This window comes from Myxocyprinus asiaticus, chromosome 9, assembly GCF_019703515.2.
Source record: "Myxocyprinus asiaticus isolate MX2 ecotype Aquarium Trade chromosome 9, UBuf_Myxa_2, whole genome shotgun sequence".
Lineage (NCBI taxonomy): Eukaryota > Metazoa > Chordata > Actinopteri > Cypriniformes > Catostomidae > Myxocyprinus > Myxocyprinus asiaticus.
Genome location: NC_059352.1, coordinates 42,143,320 through 42,150,411, shown reverse-complemented (window position 1 = coordinate 42,150,411; position 7,092 = coordinate 42,143,320).

Below are 7,092 nucleotides of genomic sequence, written 5' to 3'. Positions count from 1 at the left end.
GAATATCTCCACACGGTAAGAGATCCAAAACAGAGACAGATCCTCACCAAATACAGGCTCAGTGATCACAGTCTGGCCATAGAAAAAGGCAGACACAGACAAACATGGCTTCCAAAGAAAGAACGAGTCTGTGCTCACTATGACACTGGTGAGGTCGAGACAGAGACACACTTACTCCTTCACTGTGAAAACTTTACAGAGATGAGAGAGAAATACTTTGACAAACTCTCAAACCTCATGCCAGTTTTCCAATTCAGCAGAAACAGATCAAATGCAGGTGTTTCTGGGGAGGACAATCATGCATCAGTTGCAGCAAAATTACTTTTTGAGCTGCACACCCTCAGAAACCAATCACTGCCTTAATATACTTCAGTCACTGTATTTTTATGTTTATGTTCATAATGTCTTGTTAAATGCTTATTTTATTTTATATTGTATAGTGTATATTGTTTTTATTTTATTTTATGCATTACCTGCACCTTATTTTAATTCTGTTTTTATTGTTATTTGTTACTGTTTTATTATTATTATTTGTCATGTCATTATCTGTTTTGTGTATTAATGCTTTGGCAATATTGTATGTAAACACAATCATGCCAATAAAGTACTTTAAAATTGAAATTGAAAATTGTGTGTGCATGATGCAGAGGCAGCTGAACTTAATGGTAGTGGTTTCATTGGAAGTTTGAATCACATTTAAAATGCACTGGACAGGACATTGTCAAAAGGATATTAACCCCGATGAAATACCCCCACACACACCCAAATATATTAGAAATATTATAAATACATCACATACAGTATCCTCCATATTTTTGGTCTTTTTGTGTGTTTGGAGATTTAAATTGATGCAAAGCCTGGAGGACAGTGTATACATTTTGTGTTAATAACAAAATAAAAAGTTACATTCTGCATAATGCAAGTTTCATTCTATATAATGAATATAATATAGGCCTACCAGTAAATTGTGGCTGGAGCTTTTTAAAAATGAATTTTGATTGCTCTTCCTACTTATTGTTTCACATTCAAAAACATTTTGGATTGATATAACTGGTGAGAGGTTAAGTAGCCGAATTCAGCCTCGTGTGACGGTGGCAGATCGAGTGTTAGCCGAGAGGGAGCTGCCTGTGGCGGTGGCAGGTGTCCGTGTCATGCAGGGAAGATTTTTTACCCTGCTGTGTTAAAGTGGGACATTGGTTTGAATGGATTCTTTACTTTTCAAAGGTTCTGTTCTTAACAATGTCATATATTTATGATTACCCATGACACTGCCAAAAGATGATCTTTCAGAAGTTCAATTTTGTTTTTGTGTGGAGACTGGAGAGCATGTACAAAGGCCAAACTGACCAATGATAAATGATGCTCTGAGAAAGTTCCTCAGAAACAATGATTTCATTTGTTTGGCAAAATATTAAGATCTTAAGATTTTATCTTAAATAAATTGACAATTAAAAAAAAAAGCCTGTAAACTATAGACAGCGTAGTTCATAATTTTCTTCTCAGTTATTCAACCATTCTCAGAAAGTTCAGTAGGTTATTCTGTGATTACTGGCTGTCAGATTTGGTTGAAATTTTGATAGATTTGTTTAAAACAATATAATAAATTGTGTCTGTTTTACAAAATAGTTTTCAATAGACCAATTAAAAGTACATCATAACCTGCAGCAAAGATACAATTGCACTTAATAAACCAGAATTTGAACGCAGGATGCTGAGTGATGTACCAGTGTGACTTACCACTGAACTAATGATCCAGTTCTAACTTGTACATCACTTTGTTCATTTTCAGTGGTAGGAGAAAGTTACTCAAACTATCACAGTTAATTAAACCATTATTTATTATAAAGAAATAAAAGTAATTGAAAGTATATTATTGACACATATCAGCATATGATGCTTTAGTGTTGCAAATAAAAGAATTCCACTTGCGATTTACTGCTCTGACAGGTGTAATTGCCAGTTCCCATTCAAACCAATGTCACACGCCAACATGGGAAACCAGATGTTACCCTGTGAAACCATTAAAATCAATCTTAAACTGTGTCAAATTCTTTAGAACAGACATCGATGAAACAATTCTGTTTAATAATGATACCAACATTTTTTATAATGTGCAAAAAGTTTTTTCTTTACTCAATAACAAATCACATTGAACGAATCTGCTGAAAAGTCAGGTAAAATTATTCACATGCACGCGCACATCCCCTGTTAACATGATCCCCAGTTGGTCCATAACACCAGCGTCGCATCTAACTCGCACCAGGGGTTTCTGGACCCGCGAAGACACCAGCAGGTAGAGACCGGTCTCCCTAGGAGACGCGCGCTCGGTGTTGGTGTTTAAAGGCAGCGGTGATGAGGCTGTATTTGTTCCGTTGACCGATGCAATTTCTTCCATACATTTTAATAGAAGTGGCTCATCTCTGCTAAATGGTCTGTTTTGACAAGCAGGAAATGTTTAAGGAACAGTGACGTCAACGAACAGTCCTTGAAATGTACTCTACCGAGTCTGTTTTTGACCTGAAAAGAAAAGTTGTAAAGAGCACAGGTGAACGCAAACAGTTTTATGACACATTTTATTTAAAAAAAAAAAAAAAAAAAAAAGTAATAATTCTCCTACATCAACAAAACCATCTGGATCAAACTTCCCTTCCCTCTCGCACAGAATTAAAGAATATAGGAATTGAAAAATAAGAATGTACAGTGACGCTTATTCTCTGTGTGAATTATGCCCCTGAGTACTGATCAAACAACATTATACCCATTATTTTAAGGTTTCATTTATCTGACAATTATAAAGGTAGAAGGTTTGTTCTTACTCCATTATTGTGGCAAAAAAAAAAAAAAAAAAAAAAAGAGATAAATATCCAGGACTAGGTAGAATAGAGAGTGACAAAACATTTGAACAGGGGCAGTACAAATTTTTATACATTAGACAAAAACATGCCAAGAAAAAAAAAAAGGCCCTACTTGACAGTTACAATACAATACCTTATGTGACCTCCCTCTTGCAATTCTCAGCACACAAATAAACTGTACAACTGTACAAATGTAAGAGGAAGCAACATTTTACATTTTAACATCAGACAACAATTAATCATAAATAGACCACCTTTAATGGTTTCCAATGGTATAATGACAGATGTGTTCACGGTTGCTTAAATTGAGCCAGTTTGAGACTTTCGGAGATGCCGTTTCCACACAATTCAAAAGCAATTCAATGAATAAGGCATTTAATGAATGCTAATAATCATGACGAAACACTTAAAACATATCCGACTACATGGGAGAGAACGATGCCTCTGTGAAACCCCACTCTAAAAATATTTTAGCCTATTTTTAAGATTTATGCATTTCAATTTTGTAACAAAATTACATTAAATTGATCAGTATTTTTTTACTAAATTAAATTAATTAAACTTAAAATATTTACTTTATTTTGTTAAACATTATTCAAATCAATTTGATGGAATTTTGCCATGAAATTAAAAGCCGTAAATCTTAAAAAACGTTTTTTTTTTTTTTTTTTTTTTTTGAGTGAATGCAAGAATACCAAAGCTGCCACCAAAATGTGTCTTGATATGTTGATTGGATTTAACAGCATAATCTACAGCTTTTTAGAACTCTGATGTGACTGTATGTTTAAAGGAACAGTTCACCTAAAAATGACAATTCTATCATCATTTACTCACCCTCATATTGTTTCAAACCTGACTTTTTTTTATTTTTTTTTATAACTGAACACAAAAGGAGATGCTAGGCAGTATGTTAATCTCGGTTACCTTTTATTTTCATAAAGGTAACTGTAAAAGGTAACCTCTTTGTGTTCCGTGGAAAAGAGAATGTCATATGAGTGTGAGTAAATGACAGAATTTTTACTTTTGATGAACTACTCCTTTGAGACACTTTTCACTCAGCTCAGGGCAGAACACAATATGTTTCATGTGTCACTGCAGTATGAGAGCAGAATACTCTAAAACAGGTGCATGAGGACAGGGATGGGTAAGCATGAAAAGAGACAGGATGATTAAAGACTGGTGTGGCTAGAGGAATATTTTTTATTTCTATTTGCACCAACCCCCTTCCTATTTAATTCTTCCAAAATTCCTTCACACACAGCAGCCAAAACAGAATATCTATTTGATCCAGATGGTTATTCCATTTCCCTTTGAGGTGAGAGCAAAAGGAAACAGAGGAAATGTCATACATACAAAATTAAGATAAAAATAAAAGCTTGAAAATAAAAAGTCTAGTCATTCCAACAACCACCAGTCTGTTCCTGATACACCTCGATCACGTCTTCATCTTCCATTCCCAGCTGAGTGAGAGAGATACAGAGAGAGACATGGTGACTATGAGTGCATTTGATTCAACTTTAATGCTTCATGCTTGTGAAAGTAAATGTACCACAAAGTTTTCAGCAGTTCTAGCTATGGGCAGCCTTATGAGATACATCAGCTTGTAGCAACTTCAAACATTATAAAACTAAACATTTTGTGTCTGTTTTCAATCAATCACATACTGAAATGTTGTATATTCTAGTGACATTTACATACAGTCTAATAATCTGTTAATAATCAGACTAATGGCTTAATCAGAATTGAAAACTTTCATGTTAACACCTCAATTGGAAAAAAAGAAAATAAGTTTCCCATAGATTGTGATCTGAAATTTCTAAAAATTGCTTGATAATCAGACTAATGGCCAAATCAGAATGAAAAACTTTCATGTGCACCTCAAGGTCCAAAAAGCATATAAAGACAGCATAAAATAATCCATATGACTCCAGTGGTTAAATCCATATTTTCAGAAGCAAAATTCTCCTCCCTACCCAGAAGGTGGCAATATGCACGAAGAATGTGAACTGCCAAAAACAAAAGAATGTAGAAGTGGAGATTTATTATAAAAAAGGACTTGAATATTGATCTGTTTCCTCACCCTACACTTGTCATATCACTTCAGAAGACATGTATTAAATCACTGGAGTCATATGGATTACTTTTTGCTGCCTTTGTGCTTTTTTGACCTTCAAAGTTCAGCCCACTTGCATTGTATGTACCTACAGAGCTGAGATATGTTTCTAAAAATCTTTGTTTGTGTTCAGCAGAAGTCATTCACATCTTGGATGGCATGAGGGTGAGTAAATCAGAATCAGATTGAGCTTTATTGCCAAGTGTTCTCACGTACACAAGGAATTTTCTGGTGATAGGAGAAACAAGTGCACACAGAGGATAAAACAAGTTAAGAGTATAAATAGACATACAAATAATAGGGCATATAACAGAATGGCATATGTACATGTGCAAGTGGTAATGTATGTGCAAGGTAGGGGTATGTACAGTTATTGAATTAAATATGTGAATTTTCATATGCACATGAAATATGTATTTACATTATTGCACTATGGCGGAGTCCTGAGGCAGTTTAACTGTTCATGAGGAAAATGGTAAAAACAGTTCTTGTGCCTGGATGTCCTCGCGCTCAGTGCTTTGTAGTGCCAGCCAGAGGGCAACAGTTTGAAGAGGGAGTGGGGAGGGTGTGTGGGGTCCAGAGTGATTCTACCTGCATGTTTCCTCACTCTGGAGACATACAGGTCTTGGAGGGTGGGTAGCAATAATCCTCTCAGCAGTCCTGACTGTCCGTTGTAGTTTACTTCTGTCTGAACCAAACCAGACAGTTATAGATGTACACAGGACAGACTCGATGGCTGAGTAAAACTGTGTCAGCAGCTCCTGTGGCAGGTTGAACTTCCTCAGCTGGTGAAGTACAACCTCTGCTGAGCCTTCTTCACAATGGAGTCTATGTGAGTGTCCCACTTCAGGTCCTGAGAGATGGTAGAGCCAAGGAACCTGAATGACTCCACTGCTGCCACAGTGCTGTTCAGTATGATGGTGGGGGGGATTTCTCCTTAAGTCCACTATCATCTCCACCGTTTTGAGCGTGTTCAGCTCAAGGTTGCTGTGACCGTACCAGACAGCCAGCTGATCAACCTCACGTCTGTATGCAGACTCGTCACCATTGCAGATGAGACCGATGACCGTGGTGTCGTCTGCAAACTTCAGGAGCTTGACAGTGGGGTCTTTTGCAGTGCAGTCTTTCGTGTACAGGGAGAAGAGCAGTGGAGAGAGAACGCATCCCTGAGGAGCACCAGTGCTAAAAGTGAGGGTCCCGGATGCGAGTTTCCCCAGTCTCACCAGCTGCTGCCTATCTGTCAGAAAGCTGGTGATCCATCGACAGATTAGGGTGGGCATGGAGAGATGGGTCAGTTTGGTTGAGAGAAGATCAGGCATGATGGTATTGAAGGCTGAACTGAAGTCCACAAATAGGATCTTCGCATCAGTCCCAGGTCTGTCGATGTGTTGCAGGATATAATGCAGTCCCATATTGACAGCATCATCCACAGACCTGTTTGCTCAGTAAGCAAACTGAAGGGGGTCCAGCAGGGGTCCTTCAGGTAGGCCAAAACAAGTCTCTCAAATGACTTCATGACCACAGACGTGAGAGCGACAGGTCTGTAGTCATTAAGTCCTGTGATTTTGGTTTTTTTGGGGACTGGAATGATGGTGGAGCATTCAGTTCAACCTAATCTCTTGAAGCAGCAGGTAACTTCACACTGCTCCAGTGATCTACTGAAGATCTGTGTGAAGATGGGGGCCAGTTGGTCAGCACAGACATTCAGACAGGCAGGTGAAACACTGTCTGGGCCTGAAGCTTTCCTAGACTTTTGTTTCTGAAATCCCAGCACACATCCTCATCACAGATCATAAGTGCAGATTGAGTAGCAGGAGGAGGGGGGTTCCAGGAGGTGTGTGAAGTGAAGATCAGAGCGGGGGAGAGGTGTGAGACTGGGCTTTTCAAACCTGCAGTAAAACACATTCAGTTCATCAGCCATTAGTTTACTCTCTACAGAGCGAGGGGGTGGTGACTTGTACTTGGTGATGCTTTTCAGGCCTTTCCACACAGATTCAGGATCGTTGGCTGAAAACTGGTTTTTCAGCTTTTCAGAGTAGCTTCTTTTAGCCACTCTGATTTCCTTAGTCAGTATGTTCTGGCCTTGATGTACAATATTTTATCCCCACTTCTGTAAGCATCCCC